This window comes from Emydura macquarii, unplaced genomic scaffold (assembly GCF_026122565.2).
Source record: "Emydura macquarii macquarii isolate MOO-44397 ecotype Brisbane River unplaced genomic scaffold, CSIRO-AGI_Emac_v2 contig_306, whole genome shotgun sequence".
Taxonomy (NCBI): domain Eukaryota; kingdom Metazoa; phylum Chordata; order Testudines; family Chelidae; genus Emydura; species Emydura macquarii.
The window spans coordinates 3445256-3472859 of NW_027130443.1; the positions used below are offsets into that span (position 1 = coordinate 3445256).

Here is a 27604-nt window from a genome sequence, read left to right on the forward strand (position 1 = left end):
TTTTGGATGTTTTTCTACATTTTCAAATATATTGATTTCAATTACAACGTAGAATACAAAGTGTACAGTGCTCTATTCACTTCATATTATTAGTTTTGATTGCAGACATTTGCACTGTAAAAAAAGATGAGCAAAAGAAACAGCATTTTTCAGTGCACCTCAGACAAGTACTGTTGTGCAACCTATTTATTGTGCAAGTGCCACTTACAAATGCACTTTAAGTTTTACATAACTGCAGTCAAATACAAAACAATGTAAAACAAGTTGAAGCATGAAGGCGCATACGAATGTTTAGCACACCTGACACATAATTACCTTGGCACGCCAGCTACAACAGTATCATGTGAACGCTGGTTCTCACTTTCAGGTGACATTGTAAATAAGAATCGAGCAGCATTAACTCCTGTAAATATAAACAAGTTTGTTTGTCTTAGCGATTGGCTGCAAAAGAAGTAGGACTGAGTGGACTTGTAAGAGGTGAATTGAAAAATACAATTTCTTTTGTTTATCTTTTTACAGTGTGATTATCGTGACTATTTTTTTAAATCTAGTTAATTTGTTTTGTGTTAATCGCCTACATTTATTATGGTTACTTGACAGCCCTAATAAGAATAGAAACCTGTAAAAAATAACCTTGCTTGCTCTCTCTATCGAGGTATTTGTATGGCTCGCAACACCACAATATCTGAGTTTCATACTAATGGGAAATTGTACCCATTTCCTTAAGCAAATAAGGGAATAAATAGTAGACATTGAGATATTTGATCAGAGGAGTAATTGTTTTTAATGATTAGGAAAAAGCACAACAAAACTGCTAATTGGCAAATTCTTTTCAGAGCATTCACAGGAAAGGGTGGGTAAATCCCTCAAACAATGTCCGGCAACTATTCCCTGTGATCAAAGCTAGATTTGCGTTGCCTGTGTTCACAGCCCCTTCTCATTCTCTTTCCATGAATATGCGAGTCAGGGATTCCACAGAGAAACAGTGAATTTCATGTGACTATTTCAGGCTAGTCAGAAAGTGTGAATTCTGACGTTCAAAATGTGAGTATTTACACCAGAAACCTGGTCCACAGAGTTTTGCTGAAACTAGACAGGGTGTTTGGAGGTTGCATCATCCTGAGCTGCTCCTGAAATCTTTCCTTGGAAACCTCACAGGCTAAGTAGGTCTCTAGTCAAATGTGCTGCTGAAAAGCCTCTTTTTGCTATTTAGCGAATTCAAATCTTCCTCAAGGTCTCAAGAGAAACCTGCAGAGCGAGCGCTCAGGAAAGCTCAGAACCATAATAAATATTAGACGAGAGCTGCTCTTTGCAGACTGATTCACAGAATGTCCCTTAAGGCCTGTACCATGCACGCCTCCCCATCATGTCCTGTAGAGACTGCACCAGGGCATGATCCCAGGAGATCCTGCATAGTAGCATTGCCCCGTTGGCCTGAGCGGTTAGCAATATCCTCGCAGGGCTGTTACCGTTTGGAGGGGAAGATATTGACACGTGTCAGGTATTTCTATGGTGCACAAGGCCCTGCTTTCCTGAACACTGTAGGAACAAACAGAAGCAGGAAGTTTCCTTGCCTAGAAATCCCCTTCCAGCAAGCTCTGTGCCCATGAGGCTTGGTCTTACTGCTTCCTCTCAGGATCCTGCTCACAACTGCTTCCCCAAGCTTTCTGCCTCTAGGACCCCAGCCTACTAACCCAAACTCCTGGCCCCACCATGATTTCAATCAGGGAACCCCCTGTTAACCCTATGGATTAGCTCCGCCCAGGCCTCATCATGTGCCTTAGCGCCTTGGGCAGTAGCCTCCATTGTTCCAGTTGCTTTGCTATATAAAGAGGCTTAATTGCTCCTTCCATTGACTCTAAAAGAGTGCTGGGCACACCCATTGACTTCGACCAGGACTGTGATTGCCTTTGGAGAAAGAGTCACTTGATGGCAGCCATTAGCACCTTGCAGCATGGCTGGCGGACCAGGACATGCTCCAGCACATGCCATATGGGTGGCACGAAGACCCCCTCCTTGCCTCAGCACGTCCCATAGGATGCAAGGCCTCCCTACTAGCTCATCCCATACAGTCGGCTGGATGCCCAGCCCTACCCACCGCACACACTGCATGGCTGACGTGAGGCCCTGCTCAGGGCAGTGTGCGCTGGTGTCAAGAAGCCACGGCTTACCCCAGGAGGCTGCAGCGTGGCCAAGGCAGCGAAATTCAGGAACAGCTGCTCCACAAGGCCGAAGCTGCAGAGGAGACGGCTCCTGCACCAGGACAAGGGAGCGTGCTGGGAGTGAGAGAACGCGGGGCTGGCAGCGCGGAGAGGCGCAGCCCATCAGGGAGGTGGGGGCTAGTCTGCAGAAAGAGGGTACTTTGGTACTGACCACTGCCGTGAAGGAAGATCCTGGGGGGCAGGAGGGCTGGAGGAGTTGTGGGGCAGCATCCCACAAACGCTCCACCTAGAGAGTGAGGGCTCAGCTCAGCTGTCCTGGAGCAGGGAGGTAGGCTGGCCAGAGGTGAGGGGAGGCAGGTTTCAGCAGCTGTCGGGCTGCGGCGTTGGGGTGCCCCTGTGCTGTGGGGCTCAGCCAGGCAGGCTTGCAGTCATGGGGGATGTGGGAGGAGAGGTCCTGGGCCAGGCTGGCGCCCAGGCCCCGTGGGGGCAGCAGGAGGTGGATGGAAGCAGGGAGGTGAGCTCTGTTCACTCTGGTCCATGATCTTTGCTGCAGGAAGCTGGGCCCCCGCAGCAGCGTTCGGCGGGCAAGGCAGGAAGCTGTGTCCCACGCTGCCCTGGCCTGGGCTTTCGCGCTAGTGCACCCCCGCGGCAGCCAGAGCACCAGCTCCGTGGAAGCTCCTCTGGGGCCGCAGCGCCGCTCGAGTTTGGCCCAGCTGCCATCATTACAGAGCCAGGAACCAGGCAAGCCGGGAACCAGGTCACCTCTCTGCTCACACCGACTGGGTCCCGTCAGCGGGACGGGGCCAAAGCTGAGCAGTGCTACAACCCCGGAGGTGGCACCGCCTGGCGCCCGGAGCAGAGAGCCCAGCTAGCTAGCCCCACAGCGCCGGAGCCGCCACTGTAGGGTGAGTGCCGGGCAGGACCCACTCCCCCCTGGGGGCAGGACCCGACCCAAACCACTCCAGACCCTCCACCCCCAGACTATGTACTGGGCCATGGCAGGCCATAAACATTTACAAATGGGTCCTGAGCCCACAAAAGTTGAGAGCTGCAGGTTTAGGTGAACCAGGGGTAAGATGCCTGCTTGTGGTGTGAGATCTCGCCTGTCCTGCCCTTGCCGGCACTACAGGAGCTGCATTGGTGCTAGGCCAACGCTGTGAGCTGCACAACCTCCGTTCAGAAGAGGCAGGGAGTGATCACAAGTGTCTGGTGCAGGGGAGGGGTCCCCGCGCTGTGCCAAGGGGGGGGCTGGAAGCACCTGCTGTCGTGTGTTGTTCACATCCCGAGCAGGGAGTCGCTGCCTGCGAGATGCCTGGGGAAGCTGCAGGAAGCCAGCTGGATGCAGAATCGTAACCCCAGGGCTGGAATGTTGTCTTTCCAGAGACAGCAGCCGCAGCAGCGGGCGAGCCATCCTGCACACGACAGCTCCTCCCTCCACCCACTGCTCCACACACCAGTTGGTTGCTCATCCCAGCAATGATTTTTTCCGCTAAGGGACCAAGGGAAAATTCTTTGCACCATTAACTTAAAGCCCATCGTCAGAAGCACAGAAAGGAGTGCAGCAAAATCCACCCCCACCAAGGCCCTAGCTTAAGATGTGACATGTCTTTCTAAAAGGGCTTGAACCCATTTGCTCAGCTAGATTTCCTGACTTTACCTGTAACACCAGTTACAACCACCCCACCCCATCCCATCCCCATTAACTCAGTTACATCCCCCACAGGCACTGGTTGCACAGAGCAGTCCCCATTCATCTGAGTCAGTTCTGTGTCCTCCACTGGGCCCGAGTAGAAAGCATTCCCCGTACCCGGGTAAGGAAATCAAGTCTTGCTTTGTTGGAGACAGAAACTCGGCTTCAGAGACAGAGCAGGTCAGGGAAGCGTAAGGAGTGATTTGGTGACAGTCTGTAAGTAGCTACATGGAGAACAAATAGATAATCATGGGCTCTGCAGTCCAGCAGGGACAGGTCTAACATGATCCACTGGCTGGAAGTTGAAGCTAGACAAATTCAGACTGGAAATAAGGTGTGAATTTTTAACACTGAGAGGCATTAACCACTGGAACCATTTCCTAAGGTCGTGGTGGAGTCTCCATCACTGCCAATTATTAAATCAAGACGAGAGGTTTTTTCTAAATGAGCTGCTCTAGCTCAAACAAAAATGACTTAATGGAAGTTCTCTGGCCTGTGTGCTGCAGGAGGCGAGCCTAGGGAAACACACTGGTCCCTTCTGGCCTTGGACTCTGTGAAGATGAAGCATCTTTCTGCTCTGTGGCTACACAGCGCAGTGCCTGGTCTGACGGGGCCCTGGGGGACGGGCTGGGATCCGAGACACTGCCGCAGCACAAATAAGCGATAATTCATTGTGTGGCACTTTCCATGCACATTGTCGACCCTGGGGCAGTAGGGGGGAGGTCACCCCCCTGTGTTGACAGGATGAATCACGGCTTTCTTATTGTTTACTTGTTAAATGCCAGCAATGTGCTCAGCTCTGAATGAATCACAGAGTCAGACGCACAGCGGCCAAGTGCCCCTGGCTTTGGGGACCCTGAATCTTTCTCTCCGCGCTTCCCTGTGTGATGTGGCGGCGGAAACGCTGGCCTGTCCCCTGGGAGACGGCGACGGCGGGTTAGTTAATGTGTTTGAATAGCAACATAAGCGCTAAGGGCTTTATATGTTTTATAAAGCGCCCAAAGCCCAGGTCCTCCAACATGTTTCAGTTCATCTCAGGGGAATTAGGGGCCTAAGCGCCTTGGAAGAGCTGAGCTTCAGTGACTGAATCCACCACTGCAAATCAGAGGGCCGTGGTGCTGGTTATAATGCTGTGCTAGAATTCACCGAGCTGTACGAAACTCCTCCCAGCAGCCCCCAGGCCTCAGCCTGTTAGAACAACTAACCCCGTCAGTCAGGTCAGAGGTGGGATTTCTGCAGCACCCTGGGGAATCTGGGCCCATGGGGAAGGCACTGGCCTAGAACAGCTCTACAACCCTCTGCCCCATGGGAAAGGGGAGGGCGGGTACAAAGGCCTGGGAAGTGCAGGGGATGGGGGGGCAAAGAGGAGCAAGACTAGTGCAGGAGGCTGGGAGGGGGATGGAGGAGGGCCCAGAGCTGGGGTGCACTGCTCATCACCCCAGGTGTGTACATGTCCAATGGACTGGAGAGCACTGCTCCGGGATGCAGGCGGTGGGGTCAGGTGTGGCACTGAGACTGAAGTGGCTGATGGCAGGGTGGGGTGGCAGAGGCTGCAGGGGAGCAGGCAGCATGTGAGAACGGGCTATACAGCTAGACATGTGCGGCAGGACGATGGAGCCAGCAGTCACTGCTCGTCTGTCCAGGTTTATAGATGGAGTAAAGGAAGACGACATCCCTGGCCATCACCATCAAGCAGCCTCCAGTTGCAGGTTCCTCCCAGCTCAGGGTTACCCTGTCTGGACATTGAGCAGGTGGTGACTGTCAAACCCTTGGGGAGCAGCACAGCCAGTGCTGGAGAAGGTTCAAGAGATGCGGACACTCACGCAGCCGCCGCCGTGCCGTGGTCCTTCCGGGCCCTCCCGCAGCCTCAGTGGTGATACTAGGGCACCCGGCTCACCATAAGGTGCAGATCTAGAGAAGCCCGGTGCTCAGAGCTTTGTTCTGTAGCAGTGAAACCCGGGCGCTGGGGACGGCTGAGGAGCTCCAGATTGACATTTCTGATGCTTGTCGGTGCTTTTTTGTTAAGTGACAGGACGAGATCAGCAATGAGGATATTCAAAGTCCCACCAGCACCGTGTCAATGACTTTCCGGGTACAGACATGTTATTACGACAGGAGATCAATGGATTACAAAGCTGGCTTGCCACGGAATGCTGCTTCACAGGGGGCCATCACCCGGGTGCCAAAAGCGACTGTGGTGCAATACGATTGCCTGGGATGGGCATCGACTGAACATCCTGCCAGACCAGCTCAAGGACCTACCTAGAGATCGATCCGGGAGGCATTTGATCTGCAAGAAGGCTGCGCCCCTTTGCAATCTGCCTCTGTGGTGATGATGAAATACGAAATGCATGTAACATTTATATAGACTGGTCCCCCAAGACATAGCTCGCTATCACCGTTCCCAGCGCTGGTCCCTGCACTTCCCTCCCAGTCTGTGGCCCCTTCCTGCCATGCACCCCCCTCTCTTCTGGCCCCTCCGCCCCCCGCCTCTGCTTGCCTTCCTCTGCACCTAGCCCAGCTGTAAATGTTTAAATATTTTAGCACTGGCTCCTTATACATTTTTCAGCTTTAGAAATTCCCACCCAAACACTTGGTTAACGCCTAGATCAGACTGCTAAGTGCACTTCAAAATGAGACAGTCTGTCCCACATCAGAGCAATATAAATAAATACATTCAAAATTCTGACACCAACCACAACACCCAATTCATGTTTTAGTGCGTTCTCCCACCTCCAGGTAAACAAACATTCTCACTGACCCCTGTCCAGACAACCTTAACTCTGCGCCGTTAGTTCTGTACAGCTTTTAGGTAGAGTTACCATATACACTCCATCGTTAAGGTCACACTGAAAATGTGCACTTGAAGTAGGGATTAAACATCTCTTTTTTTGTAAATAACAGCATAAGTTCCCCAGCTGTGCACTACGTGTTACTTTCAGGGCGTAGATTTAATTCTCTGTGAATCTGCAATAAATCTGTTCAATAGTTTATGAATTAGAAGTATTCATAAGTGACCCCTGCCCCTTTGTATTTAGCTTGGACACTCTGTTTACCTTCTCCAGACCTGAAGAAGAGGTCTGTGAAGCTCAAAAACTTGTCCCTTCCACCAACAGAAGCTGATCCAACAAAAGATATTCCTTCACGTACCTTGACCCCTTTTTGGAATTTGATGAATGAATCAATTAATTTTCAGATTCCCCTAGCTAATTAATGACTGAATTTGAGATTTAAAAATTGGCTCACTGGTTGATTTTAAGTACATCAAAGATATAGGTTAATTTGTAAATGTAATAATCAGTATATAATTAATTTATTTACATTATCGATTGGAACCACTTTAGTTTATACCACAGCAGCTAGAATATAAAAAATCACATCCATCAATGGATGACAAATTCAATGTCCCTTGTGAGGTGCCAACCGTTGGCATGTTTGACAGTGGCAGTGCTGATGCCTGACACTCTTCATAGATTCAAAGAGTTCAAAGCCAGAAGGGACAATCAGCTTGTCTCATCGGACCCCCCTGCATATCACAGGCCATTACACTTCACCCAGTTACCCCTGGTTTGAGACCAGTCATTTGTGCTCGGCAAAGCATCTTCTGGAAAGGCCTTGATCTGAAGACATCACAAGATGGAGAATCCACCATTTCCCTTGGGAGTTTGTCCTTCCCACAGTTAGTTACCCTCACTATTAATAATGTGCCTTATTTCCAGTTGGAATTTGTCTGGTCTCTTGTTCTGCTTTTCTCCACTAGATTAAAGAGCTCCTTAGTGCGCAGTATTTTCTCCCCGTGAGGGCACTGAGACATTTTAATCGAGTCACCTCTCAATCGTCTTTTTGAGAAGCTAAATAGATTGAGTCTTTCAGTCTCTCACTGTCAGGCATTTTCTCCAGCCCTCAAATCATTGTTGTGCCTCTTCTCTTCACCCGCTCCAATTTTTCAACATCCTTATAAAAATCTGGATCCAGAACTGGACGCAGTGCTCAGGATCGTCTCACCAATGATCACCTCCCCACTCCTACTCATTTCTCTCTTGTTTGTCCATCCAAGGACCATTAGCCCTTTTTGCCGTGGCATGGCACTGGGAGCAGATGTTCAGTTGCTTGTCCACTCCAGCCCTAAATCCTTTAGAGTCACTGCTTTCCAGGAGACAGTCCCCCATTCAGTTGGGGTGGCCGGTGTTCCTTGTTCCCAGTTCTAGAACTGTACATTTGGCTCTAGTAAAATGCATTTTTTTTTGAATGGGCCAAGTGAGCCACATCACTGTGTATGACCGCCCAGCCTCACCTCTGCCAGTCTTTGTGTCACCCACAAATGTTATCAGCAGGGGCGCTGGAACTGAGGGGATCACAGGGGCCACGCCCCTCCACTTTTTAACACGGGTATAGTTGGGGGGCAGGGAGCTGTGTTACTCCCCTTCCCCCAAACTGCAAGCTTTGGGCAGGTGCACGGGAACAAATAACCGAGAGAGGTTGTGGAATCTCCATCACTGGAGGTTTTTAAGAGCAGATTAGACAGACACCTGGCAGGGACGGTCTAGATAATACTTAGTCCTGCGTCAGTGCAGGGGACTGGACCAGATGACCTAACGAGATCCCTTCCAGTCCTACGATTCTGTGATGTCTCTGATTGTGCAAATCCCCCTGCAGAGCTCTGCCAACACGTCTCACTCCTGATCCGCTGATTTGCCAGCAAACCCCGGTCTGAAGCTGATCTGCTGCTGTTATAGCCCTAGGCCTTCCTTAAGCAGAGAGGTGCCAGTCTCTGTGCGCGCTCCATAATGTGCACAAAGGGCGAACAGGGAAAGACCAGCAGGCATGTTTCCTCTTGGGGTGTGAAAGAAGCTCTGATGTGAGGAACAAGGCTCGTGCCCATCCCACCTGCTCCTTCCCACATCCCCAGCTCCCCTGGGGTCAGCGGGGCCGTTGATTCTTGCTGTGTTTCATTTAGTGGGGATTGCTCTCGTGCTGAGCTTTCCTCTGAGCCTGCTGGAGTGACGGACACAGTTGCTCTTCTGCGCCATGCCTGGCGCTGCAGCTCACACGCCCTTGGACCTTAGTGTTCAGGACAAAAATAACTGTCAAAGGGGTGAAGTGACCTTTGCCATTTTAATAAATATTTGCTTGATCAGGACGAGGTTGGGATGATCTCAGGGACTTACAGAAGCCACCTGGGACTTCACTCCTGCACCAGGTGCTTGTCGCCTGCTCCAGGGGCAGCTGCCAGTTGCACTTAGCACCTGGCCTCCCACCCCAGCTCCACGCAGCAGCAGCAGCACAGGAGAAGACATACTCTTGAGCAAATGAATAGACAGCCTGTGGGCTTTACCTTGTATCCCTAGATCAGAAATACTCTCCCTGCTTCCAGTGCAATGGGCTGCTCAGATAATTCGTGTCTGTCTAACTTTTCCTAGGACCTGCTCCCCCAGCATAAATGTTCGCTGACACGAGCTGCTGTTGGTGCCGTGGGAAGGATGCTCCCGGGATCATGGAGGGTGTTCCCAGGCGGGCACGTGACTGGCGAACCTGACCAATTCTGATCCGAAAGCACAAAGCAAACGCTGAGCGGCTTCCTGTGGGTCGCATGTTGTGGGCCTTGGTCAAGCAGAGCTATTGCCTCCAGGGGGAGCTCTGCTCAATCAAGGATCACAGGATGTGACCCTCGGGATTGTTCAGGAACCCGCCGTGCTGCGCCAATGTCACTGCAAATAGGAACTGCCATGGGAGTTGGGTGCCCCTTAGAAAATCCCATGGGAGCCGGAATCCCTGAAGCAAAATGACCACGGAGCCCTGCTAGGTCATTGTACAGTAGGCTTTTCAGAGGAAGGCTGGCCCAGTGGTTAGGGCAGTAGCCTGGGGCTTGTGAGACTGGCATTCAAATCCTGCTCTGCTGCACCCCCCGCTGTGTGACCTTGACCATGTCCCTTAGTCTCTCTGTGCCTTGGTTCCATCTGCACAGGGCGCTGCCCTGCCACGCAGGAGGGTTGTGGGGATAAACCCATTAAGGGGTGGAGCTGCTCAGATGCTGTGGGAACGGGGGCCAGCTCAGCACCAGAGCTAGACGGATACAGTCACTTCCCAGAGCAGAATCGCCTTCGAAGGCCTGCTCCCCCATAACTGCATTAGCCTAGGCCTTATTATGGGCTGTAGCGTCTGCTGCCAGCTGGGCTTCGATGGGGATGGGCTGCCCAGCTCAGTGCTGCACAAAAGGTCTGGTAAGGCAGAACCACAGCAACGTTTAGCTGGGGCTGCAGGCTGCCTTGGCCCCAGTGCGAGTGATGGCAATACCCTAGTGGGGACCCTGGGGCTTGGGGACGGCCCTTCCCTCACCCACTGATGGGTGGGAACCTTTCTCCTTCTCAGCCTTTGAGGACTCCCCTTCTCGAGTCTTTCCTCGCCTCCTTTGGTGGCGTGCCCCCATGTCAGGGCAACCTGCAATACCCTGCCCCAGCTGACAACAAGGGCAGGCTCTGTCCCAGCCCCACCAGCTCTCCCTCTGCCTGTTTGCTTGCTTCGTGCACCTGGCTGCAGCCTATAGGATGCTGGCTTCCACTGCTGGTAATTTTCTGACAGGTCTCCCTTTGGGTTGACTTGTTTTTGGCTCAGGATCAGCTGAAAGGCAGTGATTTTGGTGTTTTGCCAACTCTTGTGGTTTCATCGCCAGTTTCACAGCATGTGGTGTTTTTCTTAAAGCCCCAGATCCTGGAGTCAGGTGAGAATCTCAGCTTGCATTTCTTTTTTAAAAAGTACATTTCCAGCCCTCTTGGTTGCAGAAAAGCTGGGAAACATGACCCCAGAGCAACCTAAAGGCTTGGAAACCAAGAGGCAAAGTGAGAGAATCCAGAATTTATTATTTTTTAAAGAGCTCATGATTTTTAAGCCAATCTCATGGTTTTTGGATCCTGACTCATGATTTCTGAATATTTGTGGCTGGCCTTGCTGATATTGTTTCAAGTTACAGAAAATGCCTTGAGCTGTGGTTGAAATTCTGTGACCAGGAATCCCTGCTTTACACAAATAACTCAGCGATCAACAAAAAAATCTTGGCCTGTGCATTCTGCATGCAGCTGGATCTCGGGCCTGGTTAAAAATCCCTTGTAGTTAAACCCTTGCAAACTCCTATGTGGACTGGCTTGTATCAGTTTCTAATCGGCTTATGTCCACTCAGCTTTTTTGGAACCTTGGTGGTTTGGAGGGAACCCGCCTATGCACACTTTATAAACAACAAAGTTAAAAGCGGAGGAAGGGGTAACTAACATTGGAACAATTAATCCCGGGACAAGTCTTTACATCATGACGGGGTGTCTCTTTCTGAAAGATCTGCTCTAGCTCAACCAGAAATGATGGGCTTGATGCAGGAATCACTGGGTGCCACCGTTTGATCTGTGTTATGTGGAGATCAGGCTAAACGATTGTAATGGTCTCTTCTGTCTTAAAGCCTAGAGATCGCTGACGTGGGGCTGGAGGCTGAGCGTGCAATCTCCTGTTGGACTTCAGCATTTTTAGTTTCTTTCTTTGAGCCTTCCAAACAAATGTCCTTTTGTGATGAAGCCTCTTGTGTTTGGACCGTCCCGGGGAATGTGTTTGGAAAGTCTGAAACAATAAGCTTCTTCGGGATAGACTCTCAAGTGGATGAAGGTTCAGATTTCAGATGAACAGGGGCTGGGGGCTAGGGGAGAAATGTCCTGGTTTTAAAATGATAAGGTTTACTTTTTTGAACCAAAAGGTTCCCTTCCTTTTCTTTTGCGGCAGCCTTCAAGGTAACCCAGCCATGTAGAAAAGTGTTGATAGGCAAACAGCAGTAGCAGTGTGTGCCGGTGATACAATGTTTGTGACATTGTTGCATGACAGCAGGCCTGGACAGCGCAGGAGAAGGCCAGGATCACTTCTTGCATGGGAGCCTTTCATTGTATTTGTCTCTGTCTCAGACACAGAGATCTGATCTACACTAGGAAGTTAGGCTGGCACGAGGAATGAGTCACTCGGCAGGGCCAGCCTGTGCAATTCAGCAGCAAGCCCTTTGGTTTGTCACTTTCCTCTCTTATTAGACACTTGAGAAGCTGAGGCTGCAGTCAGGACAAGGGCAGCTTAGGGCCTCACCCATGGTGGTGTTACCAGAATTGCACCTGACTATAACAAATACCTGAGAAAGGAGAAAGGGGAGGAACTGGTGATACTAGAACAAATGGCTTCGAAAGGTCGTAGACAATAGTCACTGAGCCAACCGCATCTGCAGCTGGCAAAGGAAGGAATTTCATTGCGTCCTGTACAAAGCTTTCCCCAACCACACAACATATCTATTACTCTGACAGGGACATAAGCCTCTTACGACGCAGCTGACCAGACTCTCAGACCCTTCCTCATCGCCCTGTGACGTGCTCAGAGCACAGAAGTTCATCTGTAAAGTTCATCTTCTACCTTTCTGCTGTTCACGCTCATCACCGCCATGCTGGGGAATGTCTCGTCTTTGTCATTTCAGCAGATGAAAGGATTAGGCCAGTGTCTGTGTAAACCACAAGAACTGGAGCCCGACCTTTTAATGGAAATCTACAGTTCTGATCTCTCGTCTGTTATCTCCTACAGCTTTCTTGTGACTCAGTGAGTGACCCAGAAACAGATACAACGGGAGAGTAACTCTTGGTTTGGGAAATGCTGGGTGCAGCTCTGAAGAGGTAAATTCTAGATCTGGTTGGAAATTATTCCCCCCCCTAGATAATTTTAAAGTTTGGTTGAAAAAACCCCAAACTACCAAAAAATGAAAAAAAATTGGCCCCAAATTTTTGGTTTTCAGATGAAACATCAAAATGTTTTGAGGCCAGCAGGCACCTCCTGTGAACATTTTAACTTAGTTAAAAACCCAGTTTTTTGTTGGAAATAAAAAGTTTGGACTGAAAATGTTCATTCAGCCCTGCAGAATTCCTCATCACTTGACGGCGGTACATCAAGACTGGATCCGTCTCTTACTCAAAGAGCCACTTCAGGTCAGCTGCGGGTTAGCAGGTGCCACTTACATAGCACAGGTTCTACAGGGCGCGCTGGGTGTCATAAAGTCTAGCTGGGCTGAGGCTGAAGTGGGAACTTCCCCTTTGAAAGTGTGCACACAAAGGAAGGGGCTGGAGAAAGTGTTGGGAGCAAGTGGGAAAAGCTGCCATGTGAATTTGATCCTCCCCTAGGAATCGGGCTGCCCTGAGAACAGCACTTTGTGGTCTTCTGCCCACACTGCTAAGTCACTTACAGACATGCAGCTGGATCCCCAGGACATTTATTTCCAGGAGAAAGTGTGAGAGCTGCTGAAAGGCCACTGGGTTCTTTGGGGAGAGATGGGAGGGCAGGAGGAGAGCGAAGGAGCCTGACTTATCCAGAGTGCCCCAAATGAATTAAATACATCAACAGAGCAGCAAATAGGCGGCAATGCATGGGGTGTTTTTAATCTTTCCCCTACGCAACTTGGAAGGACCCTATACAGTCCTCCCCATTCCCCGCATGGATTTTGTAAAATGAATCAAATTAATTACAATAGTGCCTAGGGACCAACCGAGACCAGGGCCCCACTGTGCTAGGTGCTGTATGAACACAGAGCAGACGGTCCCTGCCCCAGAAAGCTGACAATCTAAACAGGCAAAACAGACCCAGTGTGGCTGTAGTACACACAACAGAGTGATCAGTGTGATGGCAGAAAATGGCATGTCAGTGATTTTTTGGGGGTTTTTTTAATTAGATGGTGACTAGCTAAACAGAAAGACAAGGAAAAGGGACGAGCAGCAGGGATTGGAAGCCAGATTCTAAGAGACGAATAAATCCTAAACTCTAAGTCAATCACACATCACAGCTCCAAAGCTGCACCAGGTCTCTTCCCATCACTGAATTCACTTCACCTTCCTTGCTGCAATCGAATTGGTGATTGGGTATAGCAACGGTGACCATTAAAAAAAAAAAAAAAAAGGCTTTTTGACCATGTTCATTGACATTTTCCAGTTTTCAACAAGAATCTGGAAACCAAAGATCTTTTTCCAAACAAAGGGTTCTCAATTTTTAGAAAAAGAAATTCAGTTTTTGATATTTATTTGGGGGAGTGGGAGGTTGGTACATGTTTTACCAAAACCAGGTGTTGAAAACCAATTTTTTTTTATTGAAAACTGAATAGTTTTACCAAAAGCAGGTTTTGAAACGCTAAATATTTTATCACAATTTTTAACTGAAATGTTTTTTTAAAATAAATGGAACATTTTCACAGGAATTTAATTTAAAAAGCACATCCCGTGAAAAATAAATGGCACTTTCTCACTGGCTCTAGGCTGGGCTGTTTGAAACTAATCGAGAGATAGAAAAATGAATGTGCTGCTCAGACTGTGACCATCCCATCTTCAACGTCCGGATAGTTCCCAGCACTTGGGCTCTGACTCAGGTTATGCCCCCTGGGAGTTAAAGGAAAAGACATGCTTAAGTTCTGTGCTGAATCAAGGTCCAAGTGGGTGTCACCCAAAAAAACATTCAGCCATCCTGGGTCTCAGACTGCCCTGGGGAATTCTTCAAAAGGGAAACCTATTGAACTGCAGTTTGAAAGTTTTGATCTTTGATTTCTTCCTCTCTGTGTTTCTTCTGATCTTCTACCCCATCTCCAGCCCTAGTGCCCGACAGCCTGGAGAAGGCTGGCAGCTCCTTGCTTGAAAAAAGGGGACGGTCAGAGCTCACCTGTGAAGGGGAAGAAACGGGCTTGTCCTCGGCCTTGTTCCTTTCTGATCTACGCAGGGGGCTGGGATGGACTTGGGATGGTTTCTGTTCCCATCCCCATCACGTGTCTCTTCTCTGAGCTTTGTCTTAGGTACGAGTGCCTCCAAATCCTGGCTCCAGGGGCAGCTGCACTGTTAGCTACATTCGCATTGCAGCACAGGCTGCCCTTGGAGACACCTGTGCACCCATGGAAGATGAGGCGAGGGCATCAGCTCTTTTTGCTTCCCCCAAGCTGGGGGCAGCCAGGCGACTGAACAGACCATGACTCAAGTTAGAGCAGCCACAGGGCTTTGCAAAAAAGGTATTGCACCCAGTCCCACTCTGTCCAACCTCCAGTGGGGCCTCCCCACCTTGGAACACCCCCTCCTGCCCCCAGCTGGCCCCAACACATCCTGTGCATTGGGGTCTAAGGGATTCCCTCCTGCCAGGGGAATCCTCGCCTGTCCCTTTAAGGCAGCTTTGTGCTTCTCCGTGGGTGCACCGGGTGCCCAGTGGTGATGCTGAGAGGTTTGGAAGATAATGGGTGTGCTCAGGTGTGAATGACATAGAGTCGGGCCTGAAGAATCGTTGTTACTGGGAAGTCCAGCAACTCCAAAGCGTCCCTTCTCCTCTCGTGGGCTGGCCTACTTCTGTCCTTCTCATCTCATTGGACTGGGGCAGGCTGTTCTGGAGCAATCACAGGCCTCGTTGTTAGTGTGTTGTCTTGTTTTATAATGAAAATAAGACCACAGTAGTTTAAAAAAATATATTTTGCTTAAAAATGCTGAACCTTTATTTTAACTGGTAACCCCAATTCTTTTTCCAGTTCAGTTCTGGTTCAGTGGCTAGGAAAAAGTTATGGTTCAGTTTCCGTACTGGTTCAAGTAAAAAATACTGGTTTGAACTGGTTCTTTGGTTCTGGATCGATTCCAGTTTGGCTGATTGCTGGCGACAAAGCATGACCGAGCAAATCCCACTGGACTTTCAGTAGCCAAGCTGAGTTTGTGGAGCTGGCATTTAGAAAAAGCAACTTCATGGAAACAGCGAATTTGTCCTGGAGTCTGCTACAGCTCAGTGCACATGGAGCCTCTGGAAGCCTTTTTACAGTCACTTTTTAGAGCATAGCCACTCCCGGACGTTTGTAAAGTGCTTTGAGCCCCTTGGGAGGAAGGCATTGCCCAAGTGCTCTGCATTAGGGTTATTTGTAAAGCTAGTGAGAAGAATTTGCTAGAGCTGAGTGGACAGCTCAACATGAATAATTGATTCCACAGATTTTGTCTTTCTTCTGTTAATAGATCAAATGTTTCCACCTCTCATGATTTTATCAGAAGTCTTGTGATATTTGGTGATTTTTTCTTAAATTCCCAGCTCCTGGAGTCATGAGAATATGTACGAACCTCTGATTTTGGGGTGGGGGTTTGGTTTTGGATTTTTTTAAAAGCAAGTTTCTAGCCTTCATGGTTGCGAAGAAAAGACTGTAATTGTTACTCGAGTGCTCCCTGAAGGTTCAGAACTCATAAGGTTCATAGAAACAACCAATAATACATTATTTAAAAAAAAATCTCATGCTCTGGCGAGGTACTGATTCATGATTTTTGAAAGAGTGGAGTTGGCGACACTGCAGATCGACCATGGAATTCCTCAGTTGTATTTATGACTGAAAATTATTTCAGTGAATAATTCTTGGTCTGCAGTTCGTTCAGAACGCGAATTGTAAAATTGATTACAAATTTGTGCTGTAACTTGTGTAACTCATTGATGTAAGTTACATTGCAAGTTGCAGGTTGGATTGCAACATGTGCAATTTCCCCGCTCTGAACTACTTATCTCAGGCAGTCAGAGCACAGAAACAATACCGTGTGACTGATGTAGCTAACCAGTACAATCAGATAGAAGCATTGTAATTGTCTGTGAGCTCTGTATTCTCTTGTGTGCGTCGTTGTGTCCATTCACTCAAGTTTTCAAAGAGTGACAGTGAGTCGAAAAGCATCATGAACATGGACATAGGGAAACTCACTTTGGCGTGTGACTATTCATGGTAAATGTTTGCTGCTCTTGGCTCCTTGCCAGGGTCTGCATTCTGTCACATTTCGGGGACCTTCACCAAGATGCTGAGCCTTTCGCCTGTGGGTGGAAAAGCCTTGGTGTGTCCATCCTGGGCCCCATGAGGGCTTTGGGAAGGGAGTCGTGCTGTGTAATAGCTGTGTGCAAATGCAGCCCTGGATCAGCTACCCGAAGCTCCTGCTCAGAGCTCTCCCCGGGGGACCAACAGCGTCCAAGTGAGAGGACTCCTTGAAGAGCCAGAACTGTTGGGGAGGAGCAGTAAAGAGGATGAGCAGAAGCTGCATGGACAGATCTGGCCTGCACAGAGCTCCCCCGCTTCCTCGCCAGGCCATTGGCCTTCAGCATGTTCAGTGGGGTTGGGCAAAGGCCGGCGGCCCAGTTTAGCTGGAAGCCACGGTCCCACCAGCCAGCACTGGTAGGGACACCCAGGCCGCACCTGCATTTCCTGTCGGGAATGACGCCCATGTGTATGCAATGGCAATGCCCGCACACAGCACAGACTGCCACACACACTCGTGCACACATACACACACAGCACAGATGCACACTCATGCACACGCACAGAGCATAGACACAGCACAGGCACGCACGTACAGAGCACAGACACAGCATAGACACACTCATGCACACATACACATCACAGACACACACTTGTGCACACACAGAGTTGACACACTCGAGCACACATACAGCAGACACAGCACAGACCCATGCACACATACACAGCAGACATACATACAATGCACAGGCACAGCATAGACACACACTTGTGCACATCCCTCATACACACATAGAAGAAGTTTCCCCTTTGGGACGCCATAAGAATGTCTTACATTTCTATGGCACTTTTCTTCCAAAGGGCTTTATCAGGCTCCCCTTTGAGATGCACCCCATAGGGCAAGAAGTGGGAAGAAGGGACTGTGTGGCCCCCAGGATACCAGAGCAAACTTCCTTCCTAGACTCATAGACTCTAAAGCCAGGCGGGACCATCACAATTAACTAGTCTGACCTCCGGCAAATCACAGACCCCAGGACCTCACCCACCCACTCCTGTAATGGGCCCAGAACCTCTGGCTGAGTTACTGAAGTCCTTAGATCTTGATTTAAAGACTTCCAGTTACAGAGAATCCACCATTAACTGTAATTCAAACTCGCTCAGTTTCAGAGCCCGGCTCCAGCTCGCGTGACAACACCTACGCTGCTATTTTTAGCCCGAGCCCCGCAATCCCGTCAATCGACCCGGGCTCTGAGACTCTGCCACGGATATTTCTTTGCAGTGTAGATATACCCTTTGGGTCCTTCAGAAATAACGCCAGCCTAACTTTTAAAGGAAAATCAACCAACCAATAGAAACCAAAGCCGTGAGCAGGCATTTACATCAATACAAGGATTATTACTGGTGACGTGAGGACAAAGGAACATAAACACACAAGTCCATTTCTTTCTGCTTTTCTATTTTCTTTCTTTTTACAATTTGGAGACAAGAGAGGCAAGTTGCCCTGGTTACAAGTAGTTACCAATGGGATGTGGAACATGTGGGTTTTAGTAATGATGTCATGCCTGGGTCATGGTATAGATTCATAGAGTCCAAGGCCAGAACGGACCATTGTGATCATCTAGTCCGACCTCCTGGATAACTCAGGACACAGAACTTCCCCCAAATATTTCCTGGAGTAGATCATTTAGAAACACATCCCGTCTTGATTTAGAAATTGTCAGTGACGAAGAAGCCACCATGGCCTTGGTAAATTGTCCCAATGGTTAATTACTCGCAGGAAGTTTAGACTTGAAATTAGATGCAGGTTTCTAACCATCAGAGGAGTGAAGTTCTGGAACAGCCTCCCAAGGGGAGCAGTGGAGTCAAAAAACCTAGCTGGCTTCAAGACTGAGCTTGATAAGTTTATGGAGGGGATGGTATGATGGGACAGCCTAGTTTGGCAATTAACTAATCTTTGCCCAATGGCCTGTGATGGGATGTTAGATGGGAGGGTTCTGAGTTACTACAGAGAATTCTGCCTGGGTGTCTGGCTGGTGAGTCTTGCCACATGCTCAGGGTTTAGCTGATCGCCATATTTGGGGTCGGGAAGGAATTTCCCCCCAGGACAGATTGGCAGAAGCCCTGGGGGTTTTTTGCCTTCCTCTGCAGCATCGGGAATGAGTCACTTGCTGGTGGATTCTCTGTACCTTGAAGTCTTTAAATCATGATTTGAGGACTTCAGTAACTCAGTCATAGATTAGGGTCTATTACAAGAGTGGGTGGGTGAGGTTCTGTGGCCTGCGTTGTGCAGGAGGTCAGACTAGATGATCATATTGGTCCCTTCTGACCTTAAAGTCTATGAGTCTCACTGTTAAAAATTTACACCATATTTCCAGTCTGAATTTGTCTAGCTTCAACTTCCAGCCACTGGATCATGTTAGACCTTTCTCTGCTAGACTGAATAGCCCATTATTAAATATTTGTTCCCATTGTAGATACTTGTTGATTGACTGAATAGCCCATTATTAAATATTTGTTCCCATTGTAGATACTTGTTGATTGTAATCCTTTACCTTTACCTTTGTTAAGCTAAATAGATCGAGCCCTTTGAGTCTCTCACGCGAAGGCATGTTTTCTAACCCTTTAATCATTCCCGTGGCTCTTCTCCAAACCCTCCCCAATTCATTAGCATCCTTCTTGAATTGCAGGCCCCAGAACTGAACACAATCTTACAGCAGTGGTCACACCGCTGTCACATAAAGAGGTAAAATAACCTTTCAACTTGTACTCAAGATTCCCCTGCTTATGCTTCCCAGGACCACATTAGCTTTTTTGGCCCTGTGGGTCTGCCTACACTGCAAAGAAGAGTTCACGGCTGGCCTGTGCCAGCTGACTCAGGTTTGTGGGGCTCAGGCTGCAGAACTGTTTTGTAGGATGCTTGTTTTCATTTTCCCCTCCCCCTCTTCAGTCATTAATGGAACCTTCCCATTCACTGTTGAAATGGTATCTTCTTATGTAAATAGGGGTTGCAGTTACAGTGCCGTGTGCATAGACGTGGTGCCGTGTGCAGACAGGCACAGTGCAGTGTGCAAAAGATTTAGTGTTGTGTGCAAACAGCTTTGGTACTGTGTGCAAAGCATGAAAGAGGCGGGAAATCCCTGTCCTCTGATTGGACTTTCTGGGACTATTTAAAACTGAGAGTCCCATTGGGCAGGGAGGTCTGCCCAAGAGGCAGCAGTGAGCAACGCATTGAGGAGTCATCCATCTGAGACAGTAGCTATACCATCATCACCTACTGAGTGCTCCAGTGAGCAGCCCGTCCCTACCATCATCACCAGTCCTACCTAGAGGAAGAAGCTGATCTAGACTGTTAACACCGGAGTCTACTTACCTGTTCCTGATCTTGAAGGACTCGTTCCCGATCGGTGATCCGCTCCCCTGATCCTGTCCTGTCGCGCACAGCTGATCCTGTCTCTGCCCCTGGGGTGAAGAAATACCGTCACGTTAGATATATTTCGTTCTCCCTGTGGCCCTGGGCTTGTGTTGTGGCAAGGGTCCTTGGTTTAATACCTGCTGTTATTAATAACCCCCGAGCACCTTGTTCTCCCAGTTGCTCTTTTCCCTAAATAAATTGTTTTGGCTTTACACAAACTGCCTCGTTGGTAGATGCAGGTGAACCATGTCTGAAGCAGTATCCAATTAGCATCAGTTCCCATTCTTTTGCTAACAGTTTCATTGCTGTAGAGCCTGCTGGGCCTGGGCTGCAGCCCAGGCTTTAGGACCCTGTGGGGTGGGAGAGGCCCAGAGCTTGGGCTCCAGCTTGAGGCCGGCAGTGCCAAGTCAGCTCATTATAAGCTGACTTGAGTCTCTTTGCAACCCAGGCACTTGTCGTTTGAGCAGTGTGGATCGCTCTTTTGGGGCCTGTTCCCAGCAGGCTTGCTGTGGCCCCACATCCAGGTCGTTTTGCCGAGGTTTGGGCCTGGTTGCTTCTGGAATTTCAGCTTCTGGCGCCACGTGACTGGAACTGGAAATGCATAATCTGCCATTTTTGTGGAGGGGCTGGCACTGGAACCGGAGATGCCTATTCCACCATCTTTGTTGTGGTAAAAAAATTAGGTGGGGTTGGTCGCGTTTTTGCCAGGTGTGCATCACTCTCTCTTAGGGCGGGGCATAGCAACTTTGCTTTCTTTGCTGTGTAGACATATCCAGAGTCACGCTGGGAGCTCCTGTCAGCTGATTATCCACCATGATGCCCAAATCTTTTTCAGAGTCCCTGCTTCCCAGAATAGACTGCCCCATCCTGTAAATATGGCCTACATTCTTTGTTCCTGGATGTGTACGTTTATATTTACCTATGTTAAAATGGATATTGTTCGCTTGCGCCTAATTTACCAACTGATCCAAATCATGCTGAATCAATGATCTGTTCTCTTCATTATTTACCACGTCTCCAATTCTTGTGTCATCTGCAAACTTTATGAGTGATGATTTTATGTTTTCTTCCAGGTCATTGATAAAAATGTTAAATAGGATAGGACCAAGAACCAATCCCTGAGTGACCCCCACTAGAAACATACCCACTTGATGATGGTTCCCTGCTTACAGTTACATTTTGAGACCTATCAGTTAGCCAGTTTTTAATCCATTTAATGTGTGCCATGTTAATTTTATATCATTCTAATTTTTTTATGAAAAATGCCATGAGGTACCAAGTAAAACACCTTACAGATGTCTAATTATATTACATAAACACTGTTACCTTTATCAACCAGACTTGTAATCTCATCAAAAAAAGATATTAAATTAGTTTGATAGGATCTATTTTCCATAAACCTGTATTGATTTGCATTAATTATATTAGCATCCTATAATTCTTTATTAATGTATCAGTTGCTCCAATATCTTGCCTGGGATTGATGTCAGGCTGACAGGCCTATAATTACCTGGCTCATCCCGTTTCTCCTTTTTAAAAACTGGCACAACATTAGCTTTCCTCCAATCTTCTGGAACTTCTCTAGTGCGCCAAGCCTTACTGAAAAGCAATATTAGTGGTCCAGTGAGTTCCTCAGCCAGCTCTTTTAAAACTCTTGGATGCAGGTTCTCTGGACCTGCTGATTAAAAAATGTCTAACTTTAGTAACTTCTGTTTAACATCCTCCAGAGGTACTAGTGGAATGGAAAGAGTGTTACCATATGACAAGACTATATCATCTGTTTTTTCCCCAAATACAGAAAAGAAATATAAAAAATTATTTCTCTTTTCCATTATTATTAATGATTCTACCAGTTCCATACAGTAATGTTCCAATACTATTTTGGGGATTCTTTTTGTTCCTACTGTATTTTGAAAAACTCCTTATTGTCCTTAACTCTGCTGGCCATAGATTGCTCCTTGTGTCCCTTTGCTTCCCTTATTAATTTTCTACAATTCCTAACTTCTGATTTATGTTCATTATTATCAACTTCCCCTTCCTTCCATTTGTTTTTATATATATATATATATATATTTTATAGCTGTCTTCACTTTCCCTCTAAACCAGTTCAGTTTTTTAACCAGCACAGCCTTCTTCTTCTTCAACCGTGGGACCACCATTGTCACTGCATCCCCATGTGTCCATGGGATGCCATCTTTTAGGCTTTTTATCTCCATTTTGTCATTTCTTACAAATGCAAATGTATAAGGACCTGATCGAGTTTCACTAATTAGATTCCTTCCATTCTTTAAGGAACAAAATATATAGCCTGTATTGCAAGGCAAATTTTGTCCATTACTGTGATCAAATACACAACAGCAATTCACAGCGCTACATTGGGAAATCCTCCAATGTCTCTGTTAGAAGGTGTCGTTAAGATGTTTGGTGCTAACTAGTTTGTGGTTTTAGTCTCCCTATCAAGTGCCAATTAACTGCCTCCAAGGCCAACTGTCTGGGCAAAATGAGGGCAAACACGTGACCACAGGAGACCAATCCGGTGTTTCCAAAGGAAGATGGCAACCACCCAGTGGGTACATGTGGTAACAAGCAAATCAGCCAAGCCCAGGCATAACTAGAGTGAAGGAGGGTCCAGCTGTCTGCAATGTGGAATGTGCCGTAGGTGTCTCCATCTCAGAACTGATGGGCCAGTCTCTCCCAGCAGGATTCACTCACTCACTCCAGCGAGCCTGGCTTTCTCTTTAGAAATACAAGTTGTTCAATTTGAGACAGAACTTCTCCCAGCTCCAGCTGCCTCCATTGCTCCCACTCTGCCAATGGGCAGCACTGCCCAGCATTCTGCCCCGAACGACTGCGCTCAGGGCAAATCCCAAAGAGGTTTTTGCCAAGGGCCTGAGTTTCCCCCCCCCCACTTACCATTCGCTGCAGGGGAGCCCCTCCCATTTCTGCTCAGGGTAAGTGAGTGGAGAATCAGCTCCACAGTTTTTAATCAGGCAAACTCCCATTGAAATCAAGATCCTAAGTATTTGGCCCAAGAGTCTCAGAATTGACTCGTGATTTGGGATGCCCTATTTCTGGGTGCCCAATGGGGGAGATACCTTCAAGGGACCTGATTATCAGAGGGTGGGTCTCTGAATTGTCTGTAAACTCAGCCCTGAAAGATGCCTCCAGCTATGAATCCAAAGTCTGTTTTGAAATCCTTGGCCTTTGCCCCTAGAACCAGAAGCATGAACCTTACTATGTAGGGTGCCCCCCAGGAGCCAAGAGCAGGTCTGTGCATTCCTAGAAATGCACTCCGGCCATTTCTGCCCGCCATGATCGCTTGGAGACAGGGCTAATTAAGCCTCTCCAGTGAGGAGATAAAATGGATTAAGACTTTCTGAATGAATGATTATCAAAAAACATACTATGAGACCCTGGAAAATTTAATCTCCACTGAAGCTAAAAGCAGGCTGGCTGAATCAGGGGCTCTCCTGGCTGTGAGAAGATCAAATAAGAGCGAAGGATTTCAGGAAATATGGAAACCTTTTCTGGGCTGTCGGAAGCCACTAAATCTGCCCTGAAATGTGCGGATTGTATATCACATCGAATTGCAATCAGCTCAGCTATCACCTGCAGCTCCGAATCCTTCATCCCAAAGCAGTCCTTGCAGACCTGTTCCTTCTTGTTGCTCTTCTCTGGGTTCCCTCTCTTTTGTCAGCAGCGTCATTCTTGGGGATGCAGTTCCGGCTCTGAACATGTTTTACCCTGGAGCTTCCTGTACTGCTCAGTTTAGTGCATGCTTGTTGCAACAGGTCCAAGGACAGAGCCATTCCCTCCCTGCTTTGACGTCTCTGTGCGCTGTGTTGAGGAGCATTGTACAAGCAGACAGAATCACAGTGACCACTGGTACTTTTGCTGCCTTATGGCACTGCAAACTCATCTCTGCCTTGGCTCTCGCCCCGAGGTCCGTCTCTCTTTCGTCATTATTGCTCTTGAGATTTCTTCATCCTGCAGGATATCATCTCTTTCAGATCATTGTCTCTTAGCTTACATGTTTCCTGGCTGACTCACGCCTCATTTCCTGCCCATATCTCTAGCTCCCTTTGATATTTTTCTTTCTGTCCCCATAACACCTCTCACATGAGTGTCATCCCCTCTTGGGAGGTATCTGGCCCATCTCTGCTTGCGGAGGATTTTACTCCCTGCTCATGGAGAGATTGCTAAAGAGCACTTGTGCTGTCCTTCATCTAGCATACAGTAAAGCTTCCGGTTTGGGACGGCCTTTGAAAAGCGCTTCCCTGCCAGTACCGAATGCCAGATAGCTCTGAGACCAAATCACAGTGCTCTGGACTGGCTGCCACCTCCCTTCCAAAGGCCACTGGAAGAGTTAGCCTAGGTCTATGAAGCCATAAATGATCTGGGCCCCAGTTAACTGAGGATGTGCCCACACTGCAATTGGGCTGCGTTACACGAGCTAGTTTTGATTGAACTGACTCAAATAACAATTGCAGGCCAGGTGTGCTGGCAGCAGGTACCCAGGGGCCAGGTACCCAGCCTGCCACAAGATCACAGCTGCTCTGACAGGAGCCAGCCTGGATCTACGCTGACTCGGTGTGCAATCACAGCTCCCGATGGCAGCGTAGACAGACCCTGAGGTGCTGGGCCCGATTCTCCAAGGCACTGTGCCCAGCCTAGGCTGCCATTTACCCCAGAGCACAGTGGATCCGAAACACTCGAAAGGGAATGGTGAGAATTCACACCCACTGTGCACAGGGGAATTGACGGCACAAGCGGCAGAGGGACAGGGAATCAGGCCCCGTGTCTCTTTTCCTAAATCCCAGGCAGGATGGCTGCTTGGGCCGGTTCCTGTGCCAAAGCCTTCAGGCTAGCAGCGTAGCTATCTCCGTGCAGGGCCTGCCTCACCAGACCTTGCACCTTTGCTGCTCTCCCAGAACCGAGGCGGGTTTGTAGCATGGCAGGATGCAGAGTAAAGCACATGGGCTGGCACAAGCCTCTGATTAATACAGTTGCTGGGAATGTCAGTGCCCAGGAGACTCTGCTATTGAAACATGGTCTTGCCCAGGAAGACGCTGAGTCTGTATAATGGCCTTGAAGGGCAGGGTTCTACCTTCATTGTGCTTCCAGATCAGATGGGCTCAGCTTGCAAATCGAGAGATGCTTTTCCTAACTGACAGCCCCACAAATTCGCCTTGAGATGGGGATGGGCACAGCAAACAAACCTGCATAGCACAGGACTTCCATCTCACGTATTGTCACCAGTCGGAGACGCTCCACAGATCAAATTAGGTCCCAGGGACACCTCTGCAGCCCCACTCCAGGGGAACAGCATTGCACAGGTGTCACTAGTGGCCTAATTCAGTTGCAGAATTTCTCTGACCAGCAATGTGAGAGGTGGCAAGGATGCAGCCTGAGTTTGTGGTACCTGTAGTTAGAAAAAAATATCTTTTGCCTTGCAAGCGGCGCCTGGCTGGGGAGGAAATGGGGTCAGCGTCAGCCCAGTGATTGTGGAGCCCCACGGGACCACTCCTAAAGCACCATTTTAGGGCACTTGCCAAGCCAGCTTCTCAGCTGGTTTAATCAGCCCAGCTTCCGGATCTGGCCCCAGGGGGGGAGGCTCTGCTAGTTCAGGGCCGTGGGCAAGGCTGCCAGGTGCTCTAACCATGGAGCCAGAGACATTTCTAAATAAGTAAATAAGTAAAATGCCCCTGATTGCACTGACTTGTCTGTGTTTCCAGAACCCGTTACCAGGATAGGATACGCACGGAGCCCTCTGCGAGTGCTGAAGACTGGCTCCCTCCTCCCATTCTCACTTAATTCAAACACTGTTGGCTGCTGGAACATGTCCTTGGTTATTTAATGACTCAGTGGCTGCAGTTCTGGTGCCAATGTGGGATTCTCACAACATGTTTTTATTCATTAATGGCAAACTAGAGCAATGACAGCAACTCACTGCCACTGGCCGAGCCGGTGACAAAGCCAGTCCGCCCACAGCAACGCCCATTGTTTGTGACTAGGGCCTGGCGTCATGGGTCTGCGCTGGACTGGAGAATCGTTTGCATTTTATACTCATCTTGCCAGTCACTAGCAGAACATCCAGCTCCGACGTCACTCACTGGACTCTGACCCAGTTAGGGACCTCTGCTGGGTTTGCGTTGGAGGCCTCGTTCGCTCATGAATTATGAGAGGGGAAATAGACACTGGTTCCACCACTGACCACACTCCTCACCCGAAGCGCTGGCTCTGCAGGGCATCTTCCCTGAGATAGATACGGGCACAGCCCTCCGCAGCTCGCTGTCTTGTGTGCTAACAGGCAACGTGGGCTAATGCAGCAAGCACCAGACTAGACGCTAGCAGCTCCTGGCACGGACTTGCTGCATGGAGAGTCCCTTAACGTCTCTGTCTCTCCATAACGGTCGCTACGCTTGCTGAGAATGGCTAATGTCTGACCAAAGCTAGCGTGGGCTGGCCTAGACGTGCTGCCGCCACACATCCTGATTGCGGGCTTGCCAAACCCAGTGTGGGCCAGAACCTGCTCCCACGGCGCTCCATGACAAATCTCCATCCTGCTGGAACTGGGCCTTCCCTGGTCTGTGCTGTTGCTGGGCCTCAGCTTCCTGGCCCTAAATGTCCTCACCTCCCACTGCCTCCAGGGCCCTGGGCATCAGCCTGGGCCACTCTTCCCACACACCCCTGGACTGCAAACCCGGCGTCCCTCCCCTGCAGAACGGCCAACACTCCTCCCTGCCTGAGCCCGCGGCTGCTGGCACCTGCACCCCTCTCATCTGGGCCAAGATCTCCAGACTCAGCATGTCCAGCCCTCTGGCCCCCTGGCTCCTCCGTCATGCCAAGATTCGGTGCCAAACTGCCCTCCTCCCACAGACTAGCCCCAGACTACCAACGGGAGCTCATGTCATGCCACTTGCCTGGAAAGAACCTGGGTCTGGTTTCCTCTCTGCCCCTTCCCGCAAGGGGAAAGCCTCATGGTCAGCGGCTCATGACCATCTGCTGGTGCCTTTCCCTACCTCTGCCTCACTCCATCAGGAAACAGCCTTTCGCCCTGGTCAACCCTCTGCGTTTGGCTCTGATGGTGGCTGTACTGTGCCAATGGAGAGGGGAAGGTCCTGCCTGAGGAGGGGGATGGTCTGGGCCGTCTCACCCCTCCTGGTTGTGACTGCCCCATCCCTGATGCAAGCCCCCCCTCAGCAGGGAAAACCAGGGCAGGCTGAGCTGCCATCTAGCAGGTTCCCTCTGTGGGAGCAGTGACCTCTCCCCTCCCAAGGCAGGTGATGAGAGGAAGGACAAGTGCACGGAGCCCAGCCAAGCAACGTGGCAGCTGCTGCTCTGTGGACTTTACAGGAGCTGATCTTTGATCTGCAGAGGTGGCCAAGTCCCTGCAGGACACATTGACCGGCCTCAGCTGGGGAACAGTCAATGCGCCTACCCTCACATGGGGCTCCAGAGCTTGCAGCGGGGGGCTATAGAGAGGGTTGGAGAATGGCCGTGGTCTGGGAGACTGGGGCAGCGGCAGCAAAGGGGCAAAGGGGTAGGATATACAGAGGGTC

The 27604-nt window shown here is 49.3% G+C and overlaps 1 long non-coding RNA gene across 1 annotated transcript; it reads right to left on the reverse strand.

Annotated features, from left to right (window-relative positions):
• LOC137157027 (uncharacterized) lies at nt 1-27118 on the reverse strand. The gene is made up of 4 exons (XR_010920974.1): nt 26966-27118; nt 20001-20089; nt 316-403; nt 1-114 (listed from the first exon to the last, which is right to left on the reverse strand). It is a non-coding gene; the product is annotated as an uncharacterized lncRNA (long non-coding RNA).
• Between the last annotated feature and the right edge of the window lie 486 nt (nt 27119-27604).